The sequence below is a fragment of the Lepidochelys kempii genome, chromosome 13 (genome assembly GCF_965140285.1).
Source record: "Lepidochelys kempii isolate rLepKem1 chromosome 13, rLepKem1.hap1, whole genome shotgun sequence".
NCBI lineage: Eukaryota > Metazoa > Chordata > Testudines > Cheloniidae > Lepidochelys > Lepidochelys kempii.
The window spans coordinates 36,854,465-36,867,123 of record NC_136392.1 but is presented as its reverse complement, the minus strand read 5'-3'; the positions used below and the strand labels follow the sequence as shown (position 1 = coordinate 36,867,123).

General features: G+C 54.4%; 1 pseudogene; it reads right to left on the bottom strand.

The window, feature by feature from the left end:
• Positions 1-467: 467 nt before the first annotated feature.
• Positions 468-5,135, bottom strand: LOC144929184 (mast cell protease 1A-like; annotated as a pseudogene).
• Positions 5,136-12,659: the final 7,524 nt, after the last annotated feature.

Here is a 12,659-nt window from a genome sequence, read left to right as displayed (position 1 = left end):
CCAGGGGATGAAGATGGAGACACTTGTGTACACCCCAGGGGGGATCCCATCCTCGGATCCCCAAGAGACAGTGCCCTGGGCTGTTTCCCACACATCGGGGGCCCCAGAGTCGCTCTGTGAAATGGAATAAACCACAGATGGGGAACAGCCCAGGGAGTCGTTTCTTGCTGATGGGCAGCTCATGGGCAGTGATACCGCACAACCCCCTTCCCCCCCCCCCCGCCCCGGCAGCTGGCTTCAGTGTCAGCCCCTGATGTCCCCCCAGTCTCCGATTGGCCCTCCCACAGCCCAGCTGGTTTCAATGCCCCACCCACTCCCCTGTCCTGCGGCTCTCTGCCTCCCCCTGAGAAAAGACAAGTTATTTTCCCATTCATTTGTACAGCACTGGGTGCAGCAGGGCCTGATCTCCGATAGCCACTCATAGGCCTGACTGCAACCCCAACAGCCTCATTAATAATAATGATTTATCAAGGATGCTTGAAGCCAGGAGCACATTTACCTTTGCACAGTTTTTGTTTGTCTTCGGATCCCCCCCGCCACATCATCGTGGAGGCGTCATAGTATTGATATGTGTCATTACGTTTCCTCAGACACTTGGCATCCTTCATCACCACCGCATCTACCCCCTGGAGCATGGCCGGGGTCAATTCACTCTCTGTGCTCTTGCTGCCCCAGCCAGCGACGCTGCACTAAGTCCCTGGCTTTACAAGCTCTTTGGCCCGGGGCAGGGCGATGGTACCCACCCCTATACTGAGCTTCACTGTCTTGGCCAGCTGAGAGACAAGATCAACATGAAGGACACAGAGACACAAGGACACAGAGACACACCCCTAACCCCAGCAAAACACATAACTATGGGGTCTGTGGGGGGCAGGGTGATGGGATGGGGACGGTACCTGCGGCAGTGTGAGGTCACTGGGGGCGGGGTGATGGCATGGAGGCAGTAAAGACAGTAGTGTGGGGTCACGGGGGGGTGGGGGGATGAGATGGGGCGGTCCCTGCAGCAGCATGATGTCATTGTTTAGGGTGGTCTTGTTGTATTTTGGGTGCGGGATCTTTCCACACACAGGGATCTTTTGTCGTTTTATGTCCAATACTTGTTTTATGTTATGGGCTCTTCGGGACACAGTGATCTTGCTGTAAAAGCCAAGCGCAATGCATGAGTTGTAGGGGCAGGAGCATACGTGAGGTGAGGGATGAGCACATGTGGGTCTGACTCATGGACAGTGATATCGGAGACAGGGCAGACTGGGGCTCTCAGGCCAAGATCTCGGACTCTGCTTCTGTGGTGAAAAACTTACTCCGGTGGGCACAGGGCCTTTCCCCAGTGGCACTGGGGTCTCATCAGGTGTCTCCACCAGCACAAGGGCTGAGCTTCTTCACTCCTTGTTGTGCTCCTACCGGGCCCTTGGGTCTCAGCTCCCCTCTGGCCCAGTGACCCTTTCCCAGCTAGATCCACACAGGGGGTCTATGCCCTGCTCCCCCGAGCCCAGAGCCCTGCAGAGCTGCCTGGGGCTGTGAGCCCCTCCCTGCCCCAGTCTGGGCAATGGGCCAGACTCCAGCTGGTGTCACTGGCCGTAGTTCCATTGATTTACCCAGCATTGGATCTGGACCATGGTTTGCAGAGGCCCCTACCATAGGCACCAACTTCTCCTGGCGCTGGTGGGTGCTCGAACCCCCACAGCCCTCTGCCCTGCTCCCATTCCAACCCCTTCCCCAAAGTCCTCGCCCCAACTCCACCCCTCCCGGCCCCTATTGGACTCCTTCCTCAAATCCCCACCACGGCCCCGCCTCTTCCCTGTCTCCTCCCCTGAGCACACTGCGTTCCTGCTCCTCCCCCTCCCTCCCACAGCTTGTTATGCCGCGAAACAGCTGTTTGGCAGTGGCAAGCGCTGGGAGGCGAAGCGGGAATGCATTGAACTCAGGGGAGGAGGCAGAGGCAGAGGTGAGGTGAGTTGGGACGGAGGGGGGCAGGGCAGGGAGCTTGGCTGCTGGTGGGTGCAGAGAACCCACCAATTTTTCCCCAGGGGTGCTCCAGCCCTGAAGCGCCCACAGAGTCGGTGCCTATGGCCCCTACAGACAAGCTGACGCCGCCTGAGCAGACCAGACTGCTGGGCTCTGCTCTCCCAGACTTACCTACTAACTGTTCCTTCCCTGCAACCTACGATGGCATCAGAGCTCCCGGCTCCCCCATTACCTGCTAACCCTGACCTGCCCCGACATCCCCTGCTCAGAGGCGCTTACTCTCCATTGCAGTGAGCAGCTGTCAGCACAAAGTTCTCTGACACCAGGAACCCTCCGCAGCTGTAATGCTTGTTTCCGCGTTGTATATCCAGCCAGGCCATGAAGGGTCTGGAGTGGGGCTGGGCTTCCTGGCCTCCGATGATCTCACCTCGGGGGAAACCAGACTGACACAAAGAGTCCCCATTGTCTCCTTGGGCTGGGCTGGGACTGAGCTCCCCATCCTGAAGGGGAGTCCCCCAACCTCATCCCACCCCCTGTGATGCTCTCCCTGGGGGATCCCTGTTCCTGGAACACTGTCCCCTCCTCAGCTCTCCCCCAGACTGCGGATGTGGTTCACCCTGCCCCCTCCCTACTACAGGTGTAAAAAACACCCCTGGGCTTCTCTGCACTAAGATACCCAGACCCACAAATTTCAAGGCCTGGAGGGACCATGGTGACCTCCCAGCCTGACCTCCTTGGGCACCCCAAAGTCAGAACCCACCCAGCGACTCCTGCCTCCACCACAGCCCCAAGTCCCCTGGCTCCCTGGTCAAAGTTTGCACCTTAACACATCGCTGTTATTTGCTTTAGGGTGGCACCTAGACTGAGATCAGGGCTCCCCATTGTGCTGAGCATTGCTCAGACCCCAAATCCCTGCCCTCAAAGACAGGTTTCAGAGTAACAGCCGTGTTAGTCTGTATTCGCAAAAAGAAAAGGAGGACTTGTGGCACCTTAGAGACTAACCAATTTATTTGAGCATGAGCTTTCGTGAGCTACAGCTCACTTCATCGGATGCATTCAGTGAGCTGTAGCTCACGAAAGCTTATGCTCAAATAAATTGGTTAGTCTCTAAGGTGCCACAAGTATTCCTTTTCTTTTTGCCCTCAAAGAGTGTCCAGTTCAAACAAACACAGGCAGAATCATTCTCACGGTACAGACGGGGAAACTGAAGCACAGTGAGATTGTTCCTACCCCTGTTTAAGGGGATTGGGTGCTCAGTATCCATCCGTCCTCCATGAAATTCCCAGCCCTGGGGACTGGCCCATGAAATCCACAGGGAGCCTGGGCTGAGCTAGGCACTTGCTGGTGACACTGGGCACTACTCTAGGTAACTCGGGAGGGTGGAAGACCACGAGTGTCAATGAAGCCCCCTTGCTCCAGACAAACTGAAGCCCCTCTGCTCCTTGGACTTTCTGTGACCCTGCACAACTCTGAGGAAGCTAGCACACAAACAGGCAGGTTTGCACACGGCTCGCTAGCCAAGGCCAGCTTCGGCCTGGGAAACATCTAGATAAGGCAGAAATGTTTAGCAAAAACTAGTAACAAATAGACCCAAATAAGGCAAGGCTCGGGCAATGCTACTGAGGAAAAACACAACTGGCTGCTTTAGCTGATTGGCTATGGTATTGTACAGGGCAACAGGTAATTGGTTGTATAAGCTTGTGTAGTGAAATAGGAAAAGGTATAAATTGTATACTGTAATCTGCATTTGGGGCTGCAGGATTTGAGACAGTTCAGTCTCCCTGCAGCCTATCTGAAGCTTCAGATAAATCTCTCTGCTTCTCCACCCTGTTGTGGTCATTGGCGCGACGCATACCAGGCAACGAACCCAGCTGTTGCTTGCCTCGGGCACTCTGTGCCGGCAACAAACTGGTCCCAGATTTCTTGGGTCCCAGCCCTGAGCCTTAGCCCCACAGCCGGCCTCCCTGTCTGAGGCATGGATTGGCAGAGGGGTCCCACAGGAGCTGGTGGGGGCTGGGACACCCAACCCCTCAGGGTGCTCTGAGAGCCCCAGCCTCACTCACTCCCTGTCAGTGGAGGTGCCGTCCCCCTGGGGGATTCACATACACAGAGAAGGGAGCATTAGTGGTCCAGCCATCCTCCATCTCACCTTCCCCAGGGGCCAGTCCTGAATTCTCCAGCCAACCCCCACGAAGGTCTTGGATTCCATTTGGTGGCCCCTACTGTAGCTACCTGCAGGATCCAGATAGCGGGTGGGTCCAGCACTGGCAGGATGAGGAGATGGGTCTAGAACAGTGGTGGGCAAACTTTTTGGCCTGAGGGCCACATCGGGGTGCGAAACGGTATGGAGGGCCGGGTAGGGAAGGCTGTGCCCCCCAGACAGCCTGGCCCTGCCCCCTATCCTCCCCCTCCCACTTCCCGCCCCCTGACTGCCCCCCTCAGAACTCCCAACCCATCCAACACCCCCTGCTCCTTGCCCCCGGACCGCCTCCTCCCAGGACCCCACACCTGAAACGGCCCCCCCGGGATCCCACCCCCTATTCAACCCCCCCAACTCCCTGTCCCCTGACTGACCCCCAGCCCCATCCACCCCCGCCCCCCTGACAGGCCCCCCAGGACTCCCACGCCCTATCCAACCCCCCCTGTTCCCCGACCCCTGACTGCCCCAGAACCTCCCCCCCATCCAACCGCCCTCTGCTCCCTGACTGCCCCCCGGGACCTCCACCCCAACTGCTCCCTGTCCCCTGACTGCCCCCCGGGACCCCCTACCCAACCCCCCCACTGCCACGCGCACGTGTGCACCACCACCGCTCCCTTACCATGCCGTTCAAAGTGGCGGGAGCTCGCAGCCCTGCTGCCCACGCGGCGGCGTAACTGCGGGGGAGGGGAGACAGCGGGGGAAGGGCCGGGGACTAGCTTCCCTGGCCAGGAGCTCAGGGGCCGGGCCGGAGGGTTCCGCGGGCCGGATGTGGCCTGCAGGCCATAGTCTGCCCACCTCTGGTCTAGAACCTAGTGCTGTTGTTCTAGAATGGATGGGCATGGGTGTGCATCAATCTAGAACTGAACTGTTGTATCCTTGCGGGCAGCAGTTTTAGGAAGAGATCACTTGAGACACAGAGAGCTGTAAACCTGAAAAGCAGCCATTTATTGCCACATACTGAGCTGACCATCCAGTCAAAACTGGCTGGGCTATCCCTAATAATCTGACGCAGGTGCCATAGCAACAACAAGATTCTGTTACCATGACAATCAAATACACAACATAAACTACTTGTATATGTAGATGAGGATCGATCTAGACTGGAATTGTTTGATCAAGACTGTTGGGGACACTGGGGCATGGCCACTAGGTAACTCGAGGGGATGGAAGACCACGAGTGTCGATGAAGCCCCCTCGCACTAGGCCCAGGTGTCCTTGGCCCCCCTCCTGGCTGGAGGCACTCGCAGCAGCTCTGCGTACTAGGCCCAAGTGTCCTTGGCCCCCCCCCCCCGCCTGGAGGCACACACAGCAGCTCTGCGTGCTAGGCCCAGGTGTCCTTGGCCCCCCCTCCTGGCTGGAGGCACACACAGCAGCTCTGCGTACTAGGCCCAGGTGTCCTTGGCCCCCCCTCCTGGCTGGAGGCACACACAGCAGCTCTGCGTACTAGGCCCAAGTGTCCTTGGCCCCCCCTCCTGGAGGCACTCGCAGCAGCTCTGCGTACTAGGCCCAAGTGTCCTTGGCCCCCCCGCCTGGAGGCACTCGCAGCAGCTCTGCGTACTAGGCCCAAGTGTCCTTGGCCCCCCCGCCTGGAGGCACTCGCAGCAGCTCTGCGTACTAGGCCCAAGTGTCCTTGGCCCCCCCGCCTGGAGGCACTCGCAGCAGCTCTGCGTACTAGGCCCAAGTGTCCTTGGCCCCCCCGCCTGGAGGCACTCGCAGCAGCTCTGCGTACTAGGCCCAAGTGTCCTTGGCCCCCCCGCCTGGAGGCACTCGCAGCAGCTCTGCGTACTAGGCCCAAGTGTCCTTGGCCCCCCCGCCTGGAGGCACTCGCAGCAGCTCTGCGTACTAGGCCCAAGTGTCCTTGGCCCCCCCTCCTGGAGGCACTCGCAGCAGCTCTGCGTGCTAGGCCCAAGTGTCCTTGGCCCCCCCGCCTGGAGGCACTCGCAGCAGCTCTGCGTACTAGGCCCAAGTGTCCTTGGCCCCCCCGCCTGGAGGCACTCGCAGCAGCTCTGCGTACTAGGCCCAAGTGTCCTTGGCCCCCCCGCCTGGAGGCACTCGCAGCAGCTCTGCGTACTAGGCCCAGGTGTCCTTGGCCCCCCCTCCTGGCTGGAGGCACACACAGCAGCTCTGCGTGCTAGGCCCAAGTGTCCTTGGCCCCCCCGCCTGGAGGCACTCGCAGCAGTTATGCTGAGAATCTGCAACAATATGTTGCAGAGTCAGACTGCCTGAAACTAAGCAAGGCCAAACAGGGGAGATATGGAAGAACAATGCTGAATAAAGCAGCTTTATGTATAGTTTAACAAATGATACAGAGAACAAGGGCACTAGCTGGTAACTGGATTGGCTGGCTCTATGGATACTTAGGGCAGCTTGCTATTGAATAAGTATGCTAAAAAAAGGATGTATAAAAGCCTGTGTAACTTCCTGCTCTGTGTGCAGGATTTGAGATTCTAATCTCCCTGTACCTTTTTGAAGTTTCAAATAAACTTTTCTACTTCTCCACTCCGTTGTGATTATTGAGTGAAGCATACCAGGTAACGAACCCCTGCTGTTGTTTTGCCTCTCGGCACTGGGGCTGGCAACAGGATGAATCCTGAATGGACCGAAATGGATCCAGCAACATATTTGTGCATCTGCTTTGCTCAAGCAGGGACCTCAAATACTTCGGGAATGGCTCTAGATAGGCAATGGTGGGTCTGTATGGGGATGAGTGGATCCCATCCCTCATCTGTCAGACATGCCAAGTCCATGAGCAGCATCCCAAGGAAAGTGGTGGAATTGCTGAGCTGGGACTCCATCAGCAGAGATGCTTAGGGAGAGCGATATAACTGATACCAATCAATATGGTTCCATGGACAGCAGGCCTTGTTAAATGAAGATGATGTCGTTCTTGGACAACATTACAAGGCTGGTTGATAGAGGCTACCATGCTAAGGGAAGAGAAAGATTTGGACTCCTGGAAGACATTTGCCAAAGTGCCGCATGACTTTCTCCTTGAGACACGGTAACATCAACATGTTTTAATCCAGGTGAAATGGGTTAGAAACTGGTTTGCTGACTGCGTGCAAAATGCAATGTTGAATGGGGAATTAAAGGGGGTTTCCAGGGGATCCCACCAGGACCTGTTCTTGGCCCTGGGCTCTAAATCAGTTCATGCTTTTATTTCTGGCAGGTGCCCCAGTTCAATCCCTGGTGTATCAGCGAAGAAAACAGCCATCGCAGTCCAGCTCCTATAGCCACATTGCCAGCACTTCTTTTACTCTCTGCTTCGCCAACTCACCACTTCTCGCCCCTCCTGTCTCTCGCACGTGGAGAACAGCTGTCCCACCTAGCAAAGCCCCAGCCCCAGCCTTTGCTAGTGCACCCAGGGATGTCAATGGACCCACGTGGTTTGGCATCTACTCCAGCTTTTCCACATGCCTGTGTGTTGGATGCAATGGCTGTGGGTTCCCCACATGGCTAAAATGACTTCCTTGCATTGATCTAAGAAAGCAGACGCCCCGCCCGGAACAAGGTTTGCCCCAACCCCCAACAATAACATTGGACCATCTCCTCCCCAGGCGCTGGACCCCTGCTTTCAAATGAATGGGGATGGGGAGACCACATCTCCCAGGCACCCCTGACAGTCTCAGCCTGAAGACAATCAACTCCCCCCATCCCATAGTTAGCCAATGCGAACCCCTGAGCACAGCACTGGGAGATCAAGGGAAGAAGAGATCCCCTGGGGTTTAGTTGACAGGCACCTGTCACCATCAATGATGGGCAAAGATCATGCTTTAGAAGGCTACAGGGCACCAGCTATGCAACATCTGGAGCCCAGCACAACTAGCCCTCATGTTTCCAATATTTGGTGCCTCAGTTGCTGGAAGCCATTTCCCTCTAGGGAGGGCAGGCTTCGATCTGGCCCAAGGTCAGAGGGCTGGCTGGTTCAGGGATGGGGAGCTGGGACATGGGTCTTTCCTCTCAAGGTCACCCCGGACCTCCTGTCACAGTCCCTTTTTGCCCTTCCCCAGATCTTCTTAAATGGTCTGTGGCTAACACTGATCAGTATCAGTGCCGGGTGAGACAACACGCCCCGATCCCCTGTAATAGCCTGTACCTTTATGTTCAACCCTTTACAGGATTGTGATAAATTTCATACAAAATATGCCTTGTGAGGTATCGTTTGAAAAGTCTCTCATCACATGTTCCTGCAATCTTACAGGGTGAATTGGCTTCAAGTCAGGATCCTTTCCCCAGTCCAATGCTACTTCCTTTATACTTTCGGTGTTGTGAGAGCCGTGGGTAGAGAGAAAGAAAGAGATCGTTTGGGGTGTCTGCTCCACCTTCTTGTAGCTCTTTCTCTTCTTTGAGAATTATCTCCAGCTGAAGTTTACGAGACATAAAGTCTGTATGGAAAGGAACCCCAAGCTGTTTCATTGTCTAGATGTAGATTTGTTTGCCAACACCCTCTTTCCTGCCCAAGAATGGCCACTTAACCAGGTGATGGTCCGTTTGATTTTGTTGACACCTGGCTGAGGCATCACCTAGCCTTTTGTCTCTGGGAGAACTGGTTTGTGGCTGCTCCCCAGATTTGGAGTATGTCGTAGTAAAACCATACAGTAGAATCTTATAACTTTATATGCCACATATATTTTACCCAGACAATAATGATTTTTTGAATGATACCAGACAAGGCATACTTTGTACAAAAGTTATCACAGTCCCGTAAGAGGGGTGAACCTTGGGGTACAGAGTGTCACAGGCCCCTAGATACCACCCACTGAGTCCCCATCCCTAAGACTTCCCCATTTATCCCAAAGCCCCAGGGGCCCCTGATTTCATCTGTACTCATCAGCTTGAGCCCCGTGGGGCAGGAGAAAGGCCATGGGGAGCAGGAGCAAGATCTGTAGCTGCATGTTCAGAGTCAGTGCAGGGAGCGGTGGCAGGAAACCTCAGGGTCACCCACACACTCATCCAAATGCAGAGCTCAAGAGTCTCAGTCTCCAACCACAGCCTGTGTGGTTGGCTGTGGGGAAGGACAGAGCGTGCAACAGCCCAGCAGCTGGGGATCCTGGAAACTGCATGGCTGAGTTGCTGGAGAGCTGGATGTATGTTGCCCAACTGGAGCACTGCCCAGCTCGATGGATGCTGCCTAGCTGGGGAGGCTACAAAGCTGGCTCCCTGGACTTCTGCATGGAAAAGACCCTGCTGGGGATATGTCTAGGAGGATCCAGGACTACTCTGGATGGAGGCTCACATCAGTGCTTCTTCATAGAATATCAGGGTTGGAAGGGACCTCAGGAGGTCATCTAGTCCAACCCCCTGCTCAAAGCAGAACCAATCCCCAATTTTTGCCCCAGATCCCTAAATGACCCTGTCAAGGATTGAACTCACAACCCTGGGTTTAGCAGGCCAATGCTCAAACCACTGAGCTATCCCTCCCCCCTCTTGGCACATCTGGGACTCTTTCTCATCTGCCCCATCCTCACTCAGCTCTCTGCCCATGTCTCTGTGCTGGGAGCCTGGGGTGAAACTGATTGATCTCAGTGGTGGGGAACATGGCCCTTTGATCTTTCTCATGGTGGCCCAGCCATGAGCAAGGTGGGGCTGCACAGACCAGCCATCGGCCTCGATCATAGCAACAATGGCAAGAGGGCTTCTTGATGGGCATTTCTACACTACAATCTTAAGTTAACATTCAAAAACCAAAAATTGTTAGGTCCATTTGCAGCCACAGTAGTTATTCCTGTGGCTGATGTCAGCACTACCTTCCAGAGCCTGGGATAGAACCCAAGGGTCCTGGTTCCCAGGCCCCCCCACCGCTCCTACCTAGATACTCCATTCATCTCCGAGTTGGGGAGAGAAACCAGGAGTCCTGTCTCTCAGCCCCCTGTGACCCAGAGGCCCCATTTGGTGCCAACCAATGAAGTGTTCACTGTCCTTCACAAGCCACTCAGGTCTCACACCCGACAAACTCACTACACCTAAGACATCATTTCTCTGGGGCTAACCCACATCATAGCAAGGATCTTTGAAAGTATAAAAGAGGGGAAGTGACGTCATCACTTGGCCTCTCTCCCCCTGCCCTCCCATCTCAACACCTAGAATCATGTCAGGAAGACAAAGGCTTTGAGCAGGGGAAATTTGGTCCCAGGCTGGAAAAGAGTCCAGTTTGTGTATTGATGATCTGTAACCTGCTTGTACCATCTGTCAGAGTGAGAAAAGCTGTTTGATTCAAATCCTGCTTAGTCTAAAAGTTTAGGATATAGAAGGCATATTTACCTATTTATTTCTTCTCTAACCTTTATGTCTCCCACTTATAATCACTTCAAATCGACCTTTCTGTAGTTAATCAGTCTGCCTTGTATTTTACTTAAAACAGGGTGTTTTGATAGAGGTGCTTGGGAAATCTCAGCTTAGTTTACAAAGGATAGTGTGTGTCCTCTCCACATCGAGGGAGAGGCAAACTGGGCAACGAGCTTACACTGGCCAGGCTTCTGACCAGTGCAAGATGGTACAGTTCTGGGGTGCAAGGCTGGGGAGCTGGGATGAATTAGCCAGAGCCTCCATATTGATGGTTCATGAGTGGCTGAGAGAGTATTCATGTCACTCAGTTGGGTATGTCCTGGTCTGTGGATGGCTGTGTAAGTGCAGGGCCTGCCAGAGCCTTGTAGTTTGACATCAGGATCACAGTGTCAGAGGCAGCCCAGGCTGTTGTGTTTGGAGGGGTCAGAGGTCCCGCAGGCCAGGTTGCACCCCAGAGACCCCATCACAGCGGTGCATTGAGCAGGGTGAAATGCACAGCTTGTTGTCCTGAGTGAGATTTGTACTTCATACACTGGTGTGGAGATTTTTAAGTGAGACTTTAAGTGTGCATGCCGAGAAAAGTCAAAGAGAAGGTTACTGGTTTATTATTTTCTGTTTACTTATTTTGGGGAAAGGAAATAGGGACAGGAAAAGCAGAAAGATGGGCAAAAGTGATGCAGTTGCAAAGTTGGAGCTGTACAGACTGCAGGTGGCAGAAAAAGAGAAAGAACATCCCCAAATCTTGGAGCTAAGGGAACTGGAAATAGGGGCTCAGAAGCAAGCTGAGGAGTTTGGACATCAGCAAGCCCTAGAGCTAAAAACCCAGGAAGCTGAGGAAAGAGAGAGCAAAGGCACCAACTGGCTCTGGCAGACCACTTTTCAGAGTAGCAGCCGTGTTAGTCTGTATTTGCAAAAAGAAAAGGAGGACTTGTGGCACCTTAGAGACTAACCAATTTATTTGAGCATAAGCTTTCGTGAACTACAGCTCACTTTATCGGATGCATTCAGTGGAAAGTACAGTGGGGAGATCTATATAGACAGAGAACATGAAACAATGGGTGTCACCATACACACTGTAAGGAGAGTGATCACTTAAGGTGAGCTATTACCAGCAGGAGAGCAGTGCGGGGGGCAGGAAGGGGGGAAACCTTTTGTAGTGATAATCAAGGTGGGCCATTTCCAGCAGTTGACAAGAACGTCTGAGGAACAGTGGAGGGGGGGAATAAACATGGGGAAATAGTTTTACTTTGTGTAATGACCCATCCACTCCCAGTCTCTATTCAAGCCTAAGTTAATTGTATCCAGTTTGCAAATTAATTCCAATTCAGCAGTCTCTCCTTGGAGTCTGTTTTTGAAGTTTTTTTGTTGAAGAATTGCCACTTTTAGGTCTGTAATCGAGTGACCAAAGAGATTGAAGTGTTCTCCGACTGGTTTTTGAATGTTATAATTCTTGACGTCTGATGCCCCTCTGCCATGTACATTGGTCAAACTGGACAGTCTCTTACGTAACAGAATAAATGGACACAAATCAGACTTACATGCTGGAGGCTGGGTGTGAGCAGACCGGGAGTGGTGGGTCTCAGAGTGAAGCAGTGTGAATGACACCCTAGGTTGCAGAACTGAGGGAACACACTGTCCAACAGTCCAGATTGTAGCCTGGGGAATGTCACAGTCCCATCCCCCACAGCAGTGGGGTCCTCCCTGGCCTGAGCTCTGGGGTTGTCTCCCGTGGGATAGCAGGCCCAGGAGGTACCAGCTTTTCCCGCAGGCAGTCGGAGTCTGTCCCAGCCGCTCCGGCCGCTTTGCCCTGGTCCGTTATTAACCCCTCTGGGCTCAAAGCCTGTCCCGCACAGCCAGGGCTCCACACGCCGAGCGGTGCCAGCATCGACTCAATCCCTGTCACAGGAGCAGGTTGAGGCTGGGGGTCAGGCTGGCCGTTGGTGTCAACTCCCCTGCCATAGGCACCCTCCAGGTTGTTTATTCTCCTCCCCCACTGAATTGCCACCTGCTCCATCCTCTCCCCTGCTTGCCTCTTGGGGATCTTATCTGTGGGGTCCATCTCCCCGTTGTGCTCCCGCTGAGCTAGGCTGGGGGCCTCTGGCCACGAAGCAGCATGTTGGCAAGAGGAATTGCCAGAGGGCAGCTCTGCTCTAGGGCGAGGAAGAAACGGAGCAGACCCTGCACAACGAAGGGCTCAATGCCAACCCAG